This window comes from Hyla sarda, unplaced genomic scaffold, assembly GCF_029499605.1.
Source record: "Hyla sarda isolate aHylSar1 unplaced genomic scaffold, aHylSar1.hap1 scaffold_450, whole genome shotgun sequence".
Taxonomy (NCBI): domain Eukaryota; kingdom Metazoa; phylum Chordata; class Amphibia; order Anura; family Hylidae; genus Hyla; species Hyla sarda.
The window spans coordinates 92,393-110,134 of NW_026610463.1; the positions used below are offsets into that span (position 1 = coordinate 92,393).

The following is a 17,742-nucleotide window of genomic DNA, read 5'->3' on the forward strand; positions in this document are numbered from 1 at the left end:
ACAGCAGAACCTAAACCCATACCATTATTGCTAAGCAGCAAGACAGGGGCCCATTGCACTCCCACGGGGCCTTTTTAAATGCAATCCATAACCCGGATTTGCCAGGAACCCTTCTTACTCCTCCTACTTGCATGTGACACTGGGCTTAGGATCTGCATAGGAAACACACACACAAGCACACACCTACCTTTGTTGCCTGCAGATGCCTCCTTGGCTGTCCCCAAACGGTATCAAACCAACACCCACGGGAAGCTGTAAGCATAGAGGACATGCCTGCACCCCATTGGACTTACCTGTGTGGGTTAAACCCGGGTTATTTGACAACCTATGGCGGTGATGGTTCTGCTCAGGCAGAGCAGTGCTGATGCTCCTCATAAAGCTGTCGCTGCTGTGAAGGTTCTAGGTGACATCACAAATCCCTATGGTTACATACACAACAAAGCTGGGTTGTTGTTGTTTACACTCTGCAAGGCCTGTGGAAGTGAGTGACATCATAGCACTGTAGTTCTGAGGGTTCTAGATGGATGCAACAATCTCCTGTTGCTTCTATGAAGGCCATAATAGACGACATCACCAAACAGCTCCATAGTCACATACACAGCAAAGGAGAGATGTTGTTTACACCTAGTGATGTCAGTGGTATTGAGTGACATCACAGCACAGTGCTAAGGCTCCTGGGCCTGGACACAGCAGCGGCTGCAATATCTCAACGGAGAATACGTTTATATATATGTGTGTGTGTGCGCGTATATATATATATATATATATATATATATATATATATATATATATTTCTCCGCCGAAATCACTTTTAAACCCATTTCCACCTTTTTTTCCCTTCTCTTCCTCTTACTTTTTTTTCACGTTTTTTTACGTTTTTCTCCTTTTCGCCTCTTTTCTGGGCGTATTATTCTTCTTTTTCTTCTTTTTTTTCGTCTAATGCATACCCCATCAGTGCAGCAATGCTTATTCAATACCGCCAGCAGATGGAGACACTGGGGGATAATTTTCTAAGGATGTATACTGATTTTTCCTGTCTGAATTTGTCGCACAGAAAGTTGCAGGCCAAATATGTGTGACATTTCTGCGACTTTAGCTTCTAGAGCATTTTTACAACATTATACATAGGTGCTGAATACATAAAAAGCGACTGTTCAGCGACAGACAAGTCGCATCGGCTGAAAGTAGGCCAGAATGTCAGTCCATGTTGGAGCAGGTTTAGATACAGTCTAAAGTATAGATCTCAAAGTCTGTGCACAGAATTTAGCAAGGGCCTCGCACCTTCTGATGCATCAGGTAGGTGCACAATAGCATAGCCTAACCCTCTGTACTTTGGTCTATATTGATGCGGGACATAGACAGCCAGCTGATGACCAATCCATTAGTGCAATGGATGGCTGGAAGCATTTGTCTTTGCCTTTGCAATACCACAGAAGCAATGCATGGTCAATGTACAGCAATGACACACCTGTGTGAACAGCCAGGAGACCCCCCCCCCCCCCCCATGTTATGTTACATAGTTACATAGTTAGTACGGTCGAAAAAAGACATATGTCCATCAAGTTCAAACAGGGAATTAAGGGGTAGGGGTGTGGCGCGATATTGGGGAAGGGATGAGATTTTATATTTCTTCATAAGCATTAATCTTATTTTGTCAATTAGGAACATTCAGCACCCACCCGCTATCAAGGCAGCTGCCTATCATGTCATGCCCTACCTGCACAGGTGTGCTGGCTACTCAAATGATCCAATTAAGGAGGCCATTTAGTCAGCAGCAGCAGAAGTCCTGTGCCTGGACGCTCCAACAGCGGCCAGACACAAGCAGAAGCAGAAGCAGCAGAAGCAGCAGAAGCAGCACCACCTTTTGTTTTTTGGCTGCAGCAGCAGCAAGGCCCACAGGGCTGGCTAGCTGGCTAGCCAGCAAGCAGGTAGCAATGAAAGTAGGAATCTTTCTTTTTAACCCTGTAAGGGGGTGGTGCACTGTACCCGAAGATACTGCCATATCGGGTCAATGCATAGGGCGACGGAAGCAAGCTTCGAAATCGGCCCCCGTTCTCAAAAATCCATTTAATATATGGTCCCCAGATAGGGGACGTATCAGATATTAAACTGATAAGAACAGATACTACACTTGATCTTAGCCAAAAGGCCGAGAAGCGATAACCGTGAAAGGGGCGGGCCCAACAAGGTGCCCTTCATGGGCACTATCACTGCTTGCTGTCAGGGAGGCTGCCAGACAATTTTCCATGCACACTCTGGGCTGGGGGGCAGTCAACCACCAGTACACACAGCAGAACCTAAACCCATACCATTATTGCTAAGCAGCAAGACAGGGGCCCATTGCACTCCCACGGGGCCTTTTTAAATGCAATCCATAACCCGGATTTGCCAGGAACCCTTCTTACTCCTCCTACTTGCATGTGACACTGGGCTTAGGATCTGCATAGGAAACACACACACAAGCACACACCTACCTTTGTTGCCTGCAGATGCCTCCTTGGCTGTCCCCAAACGGTATCAAACCAACACCCACGGGAAGCTGTAAGCATAGAGGACATGCCTGCACCCCATTGGACTTACCTGTGTGGGTTAAACCCGGGTTATTTGACAACCTATGGCGGTGATGGTTCTGCTCAGGCAGAGCAGTGCTGATGCTCCTCATAAAGCTGTCGCTGCTGTGAAGGTTCTAGGTGACATCACAAATCCCTATGGTTACATACACAACAAAGCTGGGTTGTTGTTGTTTACACTCTGCAAGGCCTGTGGAAGTGAGTGACATCATAGCACTGTAGTTCTGAGGGTTCTAGATGGATGCAACAATCTCCTGTTGCTTCTATGAAGGCCATAATAGACGACATCACCAAACAGCTCCATAGTCACATACACAGCAAAGGAGAGATGTTGTTTACACCTAGTGATGTCAGTGGTATTGAGTGACATCACAGCACAGTGCTAAGGCTCCTGGGCCTGGACACAGCAGCGGCTGCAATATCTCAACGGAGAATACGTTTATATATATGTGTGTGTGTGCGCGTATATATATATATATATATATATATATATATATATATATATATATATATATATATATATATTTCTCCGCCTAAATCACTTTTAAACCCATTTCCACCTTTTTTTCCCTTCTCTTCCTCTTACTTTTTTTTCACGTTTTTTTACGTTTTTCTCCTTTTCGCCTCTTTTCTGGGCGTATTATTCTTCTTTTTCTTCTTTTTTTTCGTCTAATGCATACCCCATCAGTGCAGCAATGCTTATTCAATACCGCCAGCAGATGGAGACACTGGGGGATAATTTTCTAAGGATTTATACTGATTTTTCCTGTCTGAATTTGTCGCACAGAAAGTTGCAGGCCAAATATGTGTGACATTTCTGCGACTTTAGCTTCTAGAGCATTTTTACAACATTATACATAGGTGCTGAATACATAAAAAGCGACTGTTCAGCGACAGACAAGTCACATCGGCTGAAAGTAGGCCAGAATGTCAGTCCATGTTGGAGCAGGTTTAGATACAGTCTAAAGTATAGATCTCAAAGTCTGTGCACAGAATTTAGCAAGGGCCTCGCACCTTCTGATGCATCAGGTAGGTGCACAATAGCATAGCCTAACCCTCTGTACTTTGGTCTATATTGATGCGGGACATAGACAGCCAGCTGATGACCAATCCATTAGTGCAATGGATGGCTGGAAGCATTTGTCTTTGCCTTTGCAATACCACAGAAGCAATGCATGGTCAATGTACAGCAATGACACACCTGTGTGAACAGCCAGGAGACACCCCCCCCCCCCCCCATGTTATGTTACATAGTTACATAGTTAGTACGGTCGAAAAAAGACATATGTCCATCAAGTTCAACCAGGGAATTAAGGGGTAGGGGTGTGGCGCGATATTGGGGAAGGGATGAGATTTTATATTTCTTCATAAGCATTAATCTTATTTTGTCAATTAGGAACATTCAGCACCCACCCGCTATCAAGGCAGCTGCCTATCATGTCATGCCCTACCTGCACAGGTGTGCTGGCTACTCAAATGATCCAATTAAGGAGGCCGTTTAGTCAGCAGCAGAAGTCCTGTGCCTGGACGCTCCAACAGCGGCCAGACACAAGCAGAAGCAGAAGCAGCAGAAGCAGCAGCAGCACCACCTTTTGTTTTTTGGCTGCAGCAGCAGCAAGGCCCACAGGGCTGACTAGCTGGCTAGCCAGCAAGCAGGTAGCAATGAAAGTAGGAATCTTTCTTTTTAACCCTGTAAGGGGGTGGTGCACTGTACCCGAAGATACTGCCATATCGGGTCAATGCATAGGGCGACGGAAGCAAGCTTCGAAATCGGCCCCCGTTCTCAAAAATCCATTTAATATATGGTCCCCAGATAGGGGACGTATCAGATATTAAACTGATAAGAACAGATACTACACTTGATCTTAGCCAAAAGGCCGAGAAGCGATAACCGTGAAAGGGGCGGGGCCCAACAAGGTGCCCTTCATGGGCACTATCACTGCTTGCTGTCAGGGAGGCTGCCAGACAATTTTCCATGCACACTCTGGGCTGGGGGGCAGTCAACCACCAGTACACACAGCAGAACCTAAACCCATACCATTATTGCTAAGCAGCAAGACAGGGGCCCATTGCACTCCCACGGGGCCTTTTTAAATGCAATCCATAACCCGGATTTGCCAGGAACCCTTCTTACTCCTCCTACTTGCATGTGACACTGGGCTTAGGATCTGCATAGGAAACACACACACAAGCACACACCTACCTTTGTTGCCTGCAGATGCCTCCTTGGCTGTCCCCAATCGGTATCAAACCAACACCCACGGGAAGCTGTAAGCATAGAGGACATGCCTGCACCCCATTGGACTTACCTGTGTGGGTTAAACCCGGGTTATTTGACAACCTATGGCGGTGATGGTTCTGCTCAGGCAGAGCAGTGCTGATGCTCCTCATAAAGCTGTCGCTGCTGTGAAGGTTCTAGGTGACATCACAAATCCCTATGGTTACATACACAACAAAGCTGGGTTGTTGTTGTTTACACTCTGCAAGGCCTGTGGAAGTGAGTGACATCATAGCACTGTAGTTCTGAGGGTTCTAGATGGATGCAACAATCTCCTGTTGCTTCTATGAAGGCCATAATAGACGACATCACCAAACAGCTCCATAGTCACATACACAGCAAAGGAGAGATGTTGTTTACACCTAGTGATGTCAGTGGTATTGAGTGACATCACAGCACAGCGCTAAGGCTCCTGGGCCTGGACACAGCAGCGGCTGCAATATCTCAACGGAGAATACGTTTATATATATGTGTGTGTGTGCGCGTATATATATATATATATATATATATATATATATATATATATATTTCTCCGCCGAAATCACTTTTAAACCCATTTCCACCTTTTTTTCCCTTCTCTTCCTCTTACTTTTTTTTTCACGTTTTTTTACGTTTTTCTCCTTTTCGCCTCTTTTCTGGGCGTATTATTCTTCTTTTTCTTCTTTTTTTTCGTCTAATGCATACCCCATCAGTGCAGCAATGCTTATTCAATACCGCCAGCAGATGGAGACACTGGGGGATAATTTTCTAAGGATTTATACTGATTTTTCCTGTCTGAATTTGTCGCACAGAAAGTTGCAGGCCAAATATGTGTGACATTTCTGCGACTTTAGCTTCTAGAGCATTTTTACAACATTATACATAGGTGCTGAATACATAAAAAGCGACTGTTCAGCGACAGACAAGTCGCATCGGCTGAAAGTAGGCCAGAATGTCAGTCCATGTTGGAGCAGGTTTAGATACAGTCTAAATTATAGATCTCAAAGTCTGTGCACAGAATTTAGCAAGGGCCTCGCACCTTCTGATGCATCAGGTAGGTGCACAATAGCATAGCCTAACCCTCTGTACTTTGGTCTATATTGATGCGGGACATAGACAGCCAGCTGATGACCAATCCATTAGTGCAATGGATGGCTGGAAGCATTTGTCTTTGCCTTTGCAATACCACAGAAGCAATGCATGGTCAATGTACAGCAATGACACACCTGTGTGAACAGCCAGGAGACCCCCCCCCCCCCCATGTTATGTTACATAGTTACATAGTTAGTACGGTCGAAAAAAGACATATGTCCATCAAGTTCAACCAGGGAATTAAGGGGTAGGGGTGTGGCGCGATATTGGGGAAGGGATGAGATTTTATATTTCTTCATAAGCATTAATCTTATTTTGTCAATCAGGAACATTCAGCACCCACCCGCTATCAAGGCAGCTGCCTATCATGTCATGCCCTACCTGCACAGGTGTGCTGGCTACTCAAATGATCCAATTAAGGAGGCCATTTAGTCAGCAGCAGCAGAAGTCCTGTGCCTGGACGCTCCAACAGCGGCCAGACACAAGCAGAAGCAGAAGCAGCAGAAGCAGCAGCAGCACCACCTTTTGTTTTTTGGCTGCAGCAGCAGCAAGGCCCACAGGGCTGGCTAGCTGGCTAGCCAGCAAGCAGGTAGCAATGAAAGTAGGAATCTTTCTTTTTAACCCTGTAAGGGGGTGGTGCACTGTACCCGAAGATACTGCCATATCGGGTCAATGCATAGGGCGACGGAAGCAAGCTTCGAAATCGGCCCCCGTTCTCAAAAATCCATTTAATATATGGTCCCCAGATAGGGGACGTATCAGATATTAAACTGATAAGAACAGATACTACACTTGATCTTAGCCAAAAGGCCGAGAAGCGATAACCGTGAAAGGGGCGGGCCCAACAAGGTGCCCTTCATGGGCACTATCACTGCTTGCTGTCAGGGAGGCTGCCAGACAATTTTCCATGCACACTCTGGGCTGGGGGGCAGTCAACCACCAGTACACACAGCAGAACCTAAACCCATACCATTATTGCTAAGCAGCAAGACAGGGGCCCATTGCACTCCCACGGGGCCTTTTTAAATGCAATCCATAACCCGGATTTGCCAGGAACCCTTCTTACTCCTCCTACTTGCATGTGACACTGGGCTTAGGATCTGCATAGGAAACACACACACACAAGCACACACCTACCTTTGTTGCCTGCAGATGCCTCCTTGGCTGTCCCCAAACGGTATCAAACCAACACCCACGGGAAGCTGTAAGCATAGAGGACATGCCTGCACCCCATTGGACTTACCTGTGTGGGTTAAACCCGGGTTATTTGACAACCTATGGCGGTGATGGTTCTGCTCAGGCAGAGCAGTGCTGATGCTCCTCATAAAGCTGTCGCTGCTGTGAAGGTTCTAGGTGACATCACAAATCCCTATGGTTACATACACAACAAAGCTGGGTTGTTGTTGTTTACACTCTGCAAGGCCTGTGGAAGTGAGTGACATCATAGCACTGTAGTTCTGAGGGTTCTAGATGGATGCAACAATCTCCTGTTGCTTCTATGAAGGCCATAATAGACGACATCACCAAACAGCTCCATAGTCACATACACAGCAAAGGAGAGATGTTGTTTACACCTAGTGATGTCAGTGGTATTGAGTGACATCACAGCACAGTGCTAAGGCTCCTGGGCCTGGACACAGCAGCGGCTGCAATATCTCAACGGAGAATACGTTTATATATATGTGTGTGTGTGCGCGTATATATATATATATATATATATATATATATATATATATATATATATATTTCTCCGCCGAAATCACTTTTAAACCCATTTCCACCTTTTTTTCCCTTCTCTTCCTCTTACTTTTTTTTCACGTTTTTTTACGTTTTTCTCCTTTTCGCCTCTTTTCTGGGCGTATTATTCTTCTTTTTCTTCTTTTTTTTCGTCTAATGCATACCCCATCAGTGCAGCAATGCTTATTCAATACCGCCAGCAGATGGAGACACTGGGGGATAATTTTCTAAGGATTTATACTGATTTTTCCTGTCTGAATTTGTCGCACAGAAAGTTGCAGGCCAAATATGTGTGACATTTCTGCGACTTTAGCTTCTAGAGCATTTTTACAACATTATACATAGGTGCTGAATACATAAAAAGCGACTGTTCAGCGACAGACAAGTCGCATCGGCTGAAAGTAGGCCAGAATGTCAGTCCATGTTGGAGCAGGTTTAGATACAGTCTAAAGTATAGATCTCAAAGTCTGTGCACAGAATTTAGCAAGGGCCTCGCACCTTCTGATGCATCAGGTAGGTGCACAATAGCATAGCCTAACCCTCTGTACTTTGGTCTATATTGATGCGGGACATAGACAGCCAGCTGATGACCAATCCATTAGTGCAATGGATGGCTGGAAGCATTTGTCTTTGCCTTTGCAATACCACAGAAGCAATGCATGGTCAATGTACAGCAATGACACACCTGTGTGAACAGCCAGGAGACCCCCCCCCATGTTATGTTACATAGTTACATAGTTAGTACGGTCGAAAAAAGACATATGTCCATCAAGTTCAACCAGGGAATTAAGGGGTAGGGGTGTGGCGCGATATTGGGGAAGGGATGAGATTTTATATTTCTTCATAAGCATTAATCTTATTTTGTCAATTAGGAACATTCAGCACCCACCCGCTATCAAGGCAGCTGCCTATCATGTCATGCCCTACCTGCACAGGTGTGCTGGCTACTCAAATGATCCAATTAAGGAGGCCATTTAGTCAGCAGCAGCAGAAGTCCTGTGCCTGGACGCTCCAACAGCGGCCAGACACAAGCAGAAGCAGAAGCAGCAGAAGCAGCAGCAGCACCACCTTTTGTTTTTTGGCTGCAGCAGCAGCAAGGCCCACAGGGCTGGCTAGCTGGCTAGCCAGCAAGCAGGTAGCAATGAAAGTAGGAATCTTTCTTTTTAACCCTGTAAGGGGGTGGTGCACTGTACCCGAAGATACTGCCATATCGGGTCAATGCATAGGGCGACGGAAGCAAGCTTCGAAATCGGCCCCCGTTCTCAAAAATCCATTTAATATATGGTCCCCAGATAGGGGACGTATCAGATATTAAACTGATAAGAACAGATACTACACTTGATCTTAGCCAAAAGGCCGAGAAGCGATAACCGTGAAAGGGGCGGGCCCAACAAGGTGCCCTTCATGGGCACTATCACTGCCTGCTGTCAGGGAGGCTGCCAGACAATTTTCCATGCACACTCTGGGCTGGGGGGCAGTCAACCACCAGTACACACAGCAGAACCTAAACCCATACCATTATTGCTAAGCAGCAAGACAGGGGCCCATTGCACTCCCACGGGGCCTTTTTAAATGCAATCCATAACCCGGATTTGCCAGGAACCCTTCTTACTCCTCCTACTTGCATGTGACACTGGGCTTAGGATCTGCATAGGAAACACACACACAAGCACACACCTACCTTTGTTGCCTGCAGATGCCTCCTTGGCTGTCCCCAAACGGTATCAAACCAACACCCACGGGAAGCTGTAAGCATAGAGGACATGCCTGCACCCCATTGGACTTACCTGTGTGGGTTAAACCCGGGTTATTTGACAACCTATGGCGGTGATGGTTCTGCTCAGGCAGAGCAGTGCTGATGCTCCTCATAAAGCTGTCGCTGCTGTGAAGGTTCTAGGTGACATCACAAATCCCTATGGTTACATACACAACAAAGCTGGGTTGTTGTTGTTTACACTCTGCAAGGCCTGTGGAAGTGAGTGACATCATAGCACTGTAGTTCTGAGGGTTCTAGATGGATGCAACAATCTCCTGTTGCTTCTATGAAGGCCATAATAGACGACATCACCAAACAGCTCCATAGTCACATACACAGCAAGGAGAGATGTTGTTTACACCTAGTGATGTCAGTGGTATTGAGTGACATCACAGCACAGTGCTAAGGCTCCTCTGGGCCTGGACACAGCAGCGGCTGCAATATCTCAACGGAGAATAAGTTTATATATATGTGTGTGTGTGCGCGTATATATATATATATATATATATATATATATATATATATATATATATTTCTCCGCCGAAATCACTTTTAAACCCATTTCCACCTTTTTTTCCCTTCTCTTCCTCTTACTTTTTTTTCACGTTTTTTTAAGTTTTTCTCCTTTTCGCCTCTTTTCTGGGCGTATTATTCTTCTTTTTCTTCTTTTTTTTCGTCTAATGCATACCCCATCAGTGCAGCAATGCTTATTCAATACCGCCAGCAGATGGAGACACTGGGGGATAATTTTCTAAGGATTTATACTGATTTTTCCTGTCTGAATTTGTCGCACAGAAAGTTGCAGGCCAAATATGTGTGACATTTCTGCGACTTTAGCTTCTAGAGCATTTTTACAACATTATACATAGGTGCTGAATACATAAAAAGCGACTGTTCAGCGACAGACAAGTCGCATCGGCTGAAAGTAGGCCAGAATGTCAGTCCATGTTGGAGCAGGTTTAGATACAGTCTAAAGTATAGATCTCAAAGTCTGTGCACAGAATTTAGCAAGGGCCTCGCACCTTCTGATGCATCAGGTAGGTGCACAATAGCATAGCCTAACCCTCTGTACTTTGGTCTATATTGATGCGGGACATAGACAGCCAGCTGATGACCAATCCATTAGTGCAATGGATGGCTGGAAGCATTTGTCTTTGCCTTTGCAATACCACAGAAGCAATGCATGGTCAATGTACAGCAATGACACACCTGTGTGAACAGCCAGGAGACCCCCCCCCCCCCCCCATGTTATGTTACATAGTTACATAGTTAGTACGGTCGAAAAAAGACATATGTCCATCAAGTTCAACCAGGGAATTAAGGGGTAGGGGTGTGGCGCGATATTGGGGAAGGGATGAGATTTTATATTTCTTCATAAGCATTAATCTTATTTTGTCAATTAGGAACATTCAGCACCCACCCGCTATCAAGGCAGCTGCCTATCATGTCATGCCCTACCTGCACAGGTGTGCTGGCTACTCAAATGATCCAATTAAGGAGGCCATTTAGTCAGCAGCAGCAGAAGTCCTGTGCCTGGACGCTCCAACAGCGGCCAGACACAAGCAGAAGCAGAAGCAGCAGAAGCAGCAGCAGCACCACCTTTTGTTTTTTGGCTGCAGCAGCAGCAAGGCCCACAGGGCTGGCTAGCTGGCTAGCCAGCAAGCAGGTAGCAATGAAAGTAGGAATCTTTCTTTTTAACCCTGTAAGGGGGTGGTGCACTGTACCCGAAGATACTGCCATATCGGGTCAATGCATAGGGCGACGGAAGCAAGCTTCGAAATCGGCCCCCGTTCTCAAAAATCCATTTAATATATGGTCCCCAGATAGGGGACGTATCAGATATTAAACTGATAAGAACAGATACTACACTTGATCTTAGCCAAAAGGCCGAGAAGCGATAACCGTGAAAGGGGCGGGCCCAACAAGGTGCCCTTCATGGGCACTATCACTGCTTGCTGTCAGGGAGGCTGCCAGACAATTTTCCATGCACACTCTGGGCTGGGGGGCAGTCAACCACCAGTACACACAGCAGAACCTAAACCCATACCATTATTGCTAAGCAGCAAGACAGGGGCTCATTGCACTCCCACGGGGCCTTTTTAAATGCAATCCATAACCCGGATTTGCCAGGAACCCTTCTTACTCCTCCTACTTGCATGTGACACTGGGCTTAGGATCTGCATAGGAAACACACACACAAGCACACACCTACCTTTGTTGCCTGCAGATGCCTCCTTGGCTGTCCCCAAACGGTATCAAACCAACACCCACGGGAAGCTGTAAGCATAGAGGACATGCCTGCACCCCATTGGACTTACCTGTGTGGGTTAAACCCGGGTTATTTGACAACCTATGGCGGTGATGGTTCTGCTCAGGCAGAGCAGTGCTGATGCTCCTCATAAAGCTGTCGCTGCTGTGAAGGTTCTAGGTGACATCACAAATCCCTATGGTTACATACACAACAAAGCTGGGTTGTTGTTGTTTACACTCTGCAAGGCCTGTGGAAGTGAGTGACATCATAGCACTGTAGTTCTGAGGGTTCTAGATGGATGCAACAATCTCCTGTTGCTTCTATGAAGGCCATAATAGACGACATCACCAAACAGCTCCATAGTCACATACACAGCAAAGGAGAGATGTTGTTTACACCTAGTGATGTCAGTGGTATTGAGTGACATCACAGCACAGTGCTAAGGCTCCTGGGCCTGGACACAGCAGCGGCTGCAATATCTCAACGGAGAATACGTTTATATATATGTGTGTGTGTGCGCGTATATATATATATATATATATATATATATATATATATATATATATATATTTCTCCGCCAAAATCACTTTTAAACCCATTTCCACCTTTTTTTCCCTTCTCTTCCTCTTACTTTTTTTTCACGTTTTTTTACGTTTTTCTCCTTTTCGCCTCTTTTCTGGGCGTATTATTCTTCTTTTTCTTCTTTTTTTTCGTCTAATGCATACCCCATCAGTGCAGCAATGCTTATTCAATACCGCCAGCAGATGGAGACACTGGGGGATAATTTTCTAAGGATTTATACTGATTTTTCCTGTCTGAATTTGTCGCACAGAAAGTTGCAGGCCAAATATGTGTGACATTTCTGCGACTTTAGCTTCTAGAGCATTTTTACAACATTATACATAGGTGCTGAATACATAAAAAGCGACTGTTCAGCGACAGACAAGTCGCATCGGCTGAAAGTAGGCCAGAATGTCAGTCCATGTTGGAGCAGGTTTAGATACAGTCTAAAGTATAGATCTCAAATTCTGTGCACAGAATTTAGCAAGGGCCTCGCACCTTCTGATGCATCAGGTAGGTGCACAATAGCATAGCCTAACCCTCTGTACTTTGGTCTATATTGATGCGGGACATAGACAGCCAGCTGATGACCAATCCATTAGTGCAATGGATGGCTGGAAGCATTTGTCTTTGCCTTTGCAATACCACAGAAGCAATGCATGGTCAATGTACAGCAATGACACACCTGTGTGAACAGCCAGGAGACCCCCCCCCCCCCCCCCCCATGTTATGTTACATAGTTACATAGTTAGTACGGTCGAAAAAAGACATATGTCCATCAAGTTCAACCAGGGAATTAAGGGGTAGGGGTGTGGCGCGATATTGGGGAAGGGATGAGATTTTATATTTCTTCATAAGCATTAATCTTATTTGGTCAATTAGGAACATTCAGCACCCACCCGCTATCAAGGCAGCTGCCTATCATGTCATGCCCTACCTGCACAGGTGTGCTGGCTACTCAAATGATCCAATTAAGGAGGCCATTTAGTCAGCAGCAGCAGAAGTCCTGTGCCTGGACGCTCCAACAGCGGCCAGACACAAGCAGAAGCAGAAGCAGCAGAAGCAGCAGCAGCACCACCTTTTGTTTTTTGGCTGCAGCAGCAGCAAGGCCCACAGGGCTGGCTAGCTGGCTAGCCAGCAAGCAGGTAGCAATGAAAGTAGGAATCTTTCTTTTTAACCCTGTAAGGGGGTGGTGCACTGTACCCGAAGATACTGCCATATCGGGTCAATGCATAGGGCGACGGAAGCAAGCTTCGAAATCGGCCCCCGTTCTCAAAAATCCATTTAATATATGGTCCCCAGATAGGGGACGTATCAGATATTAAACTGATAAGAACAGATACTACACTTGATCTTAGCCAAAAGGCCGAGAAGCGATAACCGTGAAAGGGGCGGGCCCAACAAGGTGCCCTTCATGGGCACTATCACTGCTTGCTGTCAGGGAGGCTGCCAGACAATTTTCCATGCACACTCTGGGCTGGGGGGCAGTCAACCACCAGTACACACAGCAGAACCTAAACCCATACCATTATTGCTAAGCAGCAAGACAGGGGCCCATTGCACTCCCACGGGGCCTTTTTAAATGCAATCCATAACCCGGATTTGCCAGGAACCCTTCTTACTCCTCCTACTTGCATGTGACACTGGGCTTAGGATCTGCATAGGAAACACACACACAAGCACACACCTACCTTTGTTGCCTGCAGATGCCTCCTTGGCTGTCCCCAAACGGTATCAAACCAACACCCACGGGAAGCTGTAAGCATAGAGGACATGCCTGCACCCCATTGGACTTACCTGTGTGGGTTAAACCCGGGTTATTTGACAACCTATGGCGGTGATGGTTCTGCTCAGGCAGAGCAGTGCTGATGCTCCTCATAAAGCTGTCGCTGCTGTGAAGGTTCTAGGTGACATCACAAATCCCTATGGTTACATACACAACAAAGCTGGGTTGTTGTTGTTTACACTCTGCAAGGCCTGTGGAAGTGAGTGACATCATAGCACTGTAGTTCTGAGGGTTCTAGATGGATGCAACAATCTCCTGTTGCTTCTATGAAGGCCATAATAGACGACATCACCAAACAGCTCCATAGTCACATACACAGCAAAGGAGAGATGTTGTTTACACCTAGTGATGTCAGTGGTATTGAGTGACATCACAGCACAGTGCTAAGGCTCCTGGGCCTGGACACAGCAGCGGCTGCAATATCTCAACGGAGAATACGTTTATATATATGTGTGTGTGTGCGCGTATATATATATATATATATATATATATATATATATATATATATATATATATATTTCTCCGCCGAAATCACTTTTAAACCCATTTCCACCTTTTTTTCCCTTCTCTTCCTCTTACTTTTTTTTCACGTTTTTTTTACGTTTTTCTCCTTTTCGCCTCTTTTCTGGGCGTATTATTCTTCTTTTTCTTCTTTTTTTTCGTCTAATGCATACCCCATCAGTGCAGCAATGCTTATTCAATACCGCCAGCAGATGGAGACACTGGGGGATAATTTTCTAAGGATTTATACTGATTTTTCCTGTCTGAATTTGTCGCACAGAAAGTTGCAGGCCAAATATGTGTGACATTTCTGCGACTTTAGCTTCTAGAGCATTTTTACAACATTATACATAGGTGCTGAATACATAAAAAGCGACTGTTCAGCGACAGACAAGTCGCATCGGCTGAAAGTAGGCCAGAATGTCAGTCCATGTTGGAGCAGGTTTAGATACAGTCTAAAGTATAGATCTCAAAGTCTGTGCACAGAATTTAGCAAGGGCCTCGCACCTTCTGATGCATCAGGTAGGTGCACAATAGCATAGCCTAACCCTCTGTACTTTGGTCTATATTGATGCGGGACATAGACAGCCAGCTGATGACCAATCCATTAGTGCAATGGATGGCTGGAAGCATTTGTCTTTGCCTTTGCAATACCACAGAAGCAATGCATGGTCAATGTACAGCAATGACACACCTGTGTGAACAGCCAGGAGACCCCCCCCCCCCCCCCCATGTTATGTTACATAGTTACATAGTTAGTACGGTCGAAAAAAGACATATGTCCATCAAGTTCAACCAGGGAATTAAGGGGTAGGGGTGTGGCGCGATATTGGGGAAGGGATGAGATTTTATATTTCTTCATAAGCATTAATCTTATTTTGTCAATTAGGAACATTCAGCACCCACCCGCTATCAAGGCAGCTGCCTATCATGTCATGCCCTACCTGCACAGGTGTGCTGGCTACTCAAATGATCCAATTAAGGAGGCCATTTAGTCAGCAGCAGCAGAAGTCCTGTGCCTGGACGCTCCAACAGCGGCCAGACACAAGCAGAAGCAGAAGCAGCAGAAGCAGCAGCAGCACCACCTTTTGTTTTTTGGCTGCAGCAGCAGCAAGGCCCACAGGGCTGGCTAGCTGGCTAGCCAGCAAGCAGGTAGCAATGAAAGTAGGAATCTTTCTTTTTAACCCTGTAAGGGGGTGGTGCACTGTACCCGAAGATACTGCCATATCGGGTCAATGCATAGGGCGACGGAAGCAAGCTTCGAAATCGGCCCCCGTTCTCAAAAATCCATTTAATATATGGTCCCCAGATAGGGGACGTATCAGATATTAAACTGATAAGAACAGATACTACACTTGATCTTAGCCAAAAGGCCGAGAAGCGATAACCGTGAAAGGGGCGGGCCTAACAAGGTGCCCTTCATGGGCACTATCACTGCTTGCTGTCAGGGAGGCTGCCAGACAATTTTCCATGCACACTCTGGGCTGGGGGGCAGTCAACCACCAGTACACACAGCAGAACCTAAACCCATACCATTATTGCTAAGCAGCAAGACAGGGGCCCATTGCACTCCCACGGGGCCTTTTTAAATGCAATCCATAACCCGGATTTGCCAGGAACCCTTCTTACTCCTCCTACTTGCATGTGACACTGGGCTTAGGATCTGCATAGGAAACACACACACAAGCACACACCTACCTTTGTTGCCTGCAGATGCCTCCTTGGCTGTCCCCAAACGGTATCAAACCAACACCCACGGGAAGCTGTAAGCATAGAGGACATGCCTGCACCCCATTGGACTTACCTGTGTGGGTTAAACCCGGGTTATTTGACAACCTATGGCGGTGATGGTTCTGCTCAGGCAGAGCAGTGCTGATGCTCCTCATAAAGCTGTCGCTGCTGTGAAGGTTCTAGGTGACATCACAAATCCCTATGGTTACATACACAACAAAGCTGGGTTGTTGTTGTTTACACTCTGCAAGGCCTGTGGAAGTGAGTGACATCATAGCACTGTAGTTCTGAGGGTTCTAGATGGATGCAACAATCTCCTGTTGCTTCTATGAAGGCCATAATAGACGACATCACCAAACAGCTCCATAGTCACATACACAGCAAAGGGGAGATGTTGTTTACACCTAGTGATGTCAGTGGTATTGAGTGACATCACAGCACAGTGCTAAGGCTCCTGGGCCTGGACACAGCAGCGGCTGCAATATCTCAACGGAGAATACGTTTATATATATGTGTGTGTGTGCGCGTATATATATATATATATATATATATATATATATATATATATATATTTCTCCGCCGAAATCACTTTTAAACCCATTTCCACCTTTTTTTCCCTTCTCTTCCTCTTACTTTTTTTTCACGTTTTTTTACGTTTTTCTCCTTTTCGCCTCTTTTCTGGGCGTATTATTCTTCTTTTTCTTCTTTTTTTTCGTCTAATGGATACCCCATCAGTGCAGCAATGCTTATTCAATACCGCCAGCAGATGGAGACACTGGGGGATAATTTTCTAAGGATTTATACTGATTTTTCCTGTCTGAATTTGTCGCACAGAAAGTTGCAGGCCAAATATGTGTGACATTTCTGCGACTTTAGCTTCTAGAGCATTTTTACAACATTATACATAGGTGCTGAATACATAAAAAGCGACTGTTCAGCGACAGACAAGTCGCATCGGCTGAAAGTAGGCCAGAATGTCAGTCCATGTTGGAGCAGGTTTAGATACAGTCTAAAGTATAGATCTCAAAGTCTGTGCACAGAATTTAGCAAGGGCCTCGCACCTTCTGATGCATCAGGTAGGTGCACAATAGCATAGCCTAACCCTCTGTACTTTGGTCTATATTGATGCGGGACATAGACAGCCAGCTGATGACCAATCCATTAGTGCAATGGATGGCTGGAAGCATTTGTCTTTGCCTTTGCAATACCACAGAAGCAATGCATGGTCAATGTACAGCAATGACACACCTGTGTGAACAGCCAGGAGACCCCCCCCCCCCCCCCCCATGTTATGTTACATAGTTACATAGTTAGTACGGTCGAAAAAAGACATATGTCCATCAAGTTCAACCAGGGAATTAAGGGGTAGGGGTGTGGCGCGATATTGGGGAAGGGATGAGATTTTATATTTCTTCATAAGCATTAATCTTATTTTGTCAATTAGGAACATTCAGCACCCACCCGCTATCAAGGCAGCTGCCTATCATGTCATGCCCTACC

At 45.8% G+C, this 17,742-nt stretch overlaps 7 non-coding genes across 7 annotated transcripts; all 7 read right to left on the reverse strand.

Annotated features, from left to right (window-relative positions):
- Window positions 1-1,970: 1,970 nt before the first annotated feature.
- On the reverse strand, window positions 1,971-2,161 carry LOC130335441 (U2 spliceosomal RNA). Its single transcript, XR_008877073.1, has one exon. It is a non-coding gene; the product is annotated as a U2 spliceosomal RNA (small nuclear RNA).
- A 2,107-nt stretch (window positions 2,162-4,268) lies between these two features.
- LOC130335442 (U2 spliceosomal RNA) lies at window positions 4,269-4,459 on the reverse strand. The gene has a single exon (XR_008877074.1). It is a non-coding gene; the product is annotated as a U2 spliceosomal RNA (small nuclear RNA).
- A 2,091-nt stretch (window positions 4,460-6,550) lies between these two features.
- On the reverse strand, window positions 6,551-6,741 carry LOC130335443 (U2 spliceosomal RNA). The gene has a single exon (XR_008877075.1). It is a non-coding gene; the product is annotated as a U2 spliceosomal RNA (small nuclear RNA).
- A 2,092-nt stretch (window positions 6,742-8,833) lies between these two features.
- LOC130335444 (U2 spliceosomal RNA) lies at window positions 8,834-9,024 on the reverse strand. The gene has a single exon (XR_008877076.1). It is a non-coding gene; the product is annotated as a U2 spliceosomal RNA (small nuclear RNA).
- A 2,096-nt stretch (window positions 9,025-11,120) lies between these two features.
- On the reverse strand, window positions 11,121-11,311 carry LOC130335446 (U2 spliceosomal RNA). The gene has a single exon (XR_008877077.1). It is a non-coding gene; the product is annotated as a U2 spliceosomal RNA (small nuclear RNA).
- Window positions 11,312-13,411: 2,100 nt separating this feature from the next.
- On the reverse strand, window positions 13,412-13,602 carry LOC130335447 (U2 spliceosomal RNA). Its single transcript, XR_008877078.1, has one exon. It is a non-coding gene; the product is annotated as a U2 spliceosomal RNA (small nuclear RNA).
- A 2,103-nt stretch (window positions 13,603-15,705) lies between these two features.
- LOC130335449 (U2 spliceosomal RNA) lies at window positions 15,706-15,896 on the reverse strand. The gene has a single exon (XR_008877080.1). It is a non-coding gene; the product is annotated as a U2 spliceosomal RNA (small nuclear RNA).
- Window positions 15,897-17,742: the final 1,846 nt, after the last annotated feature.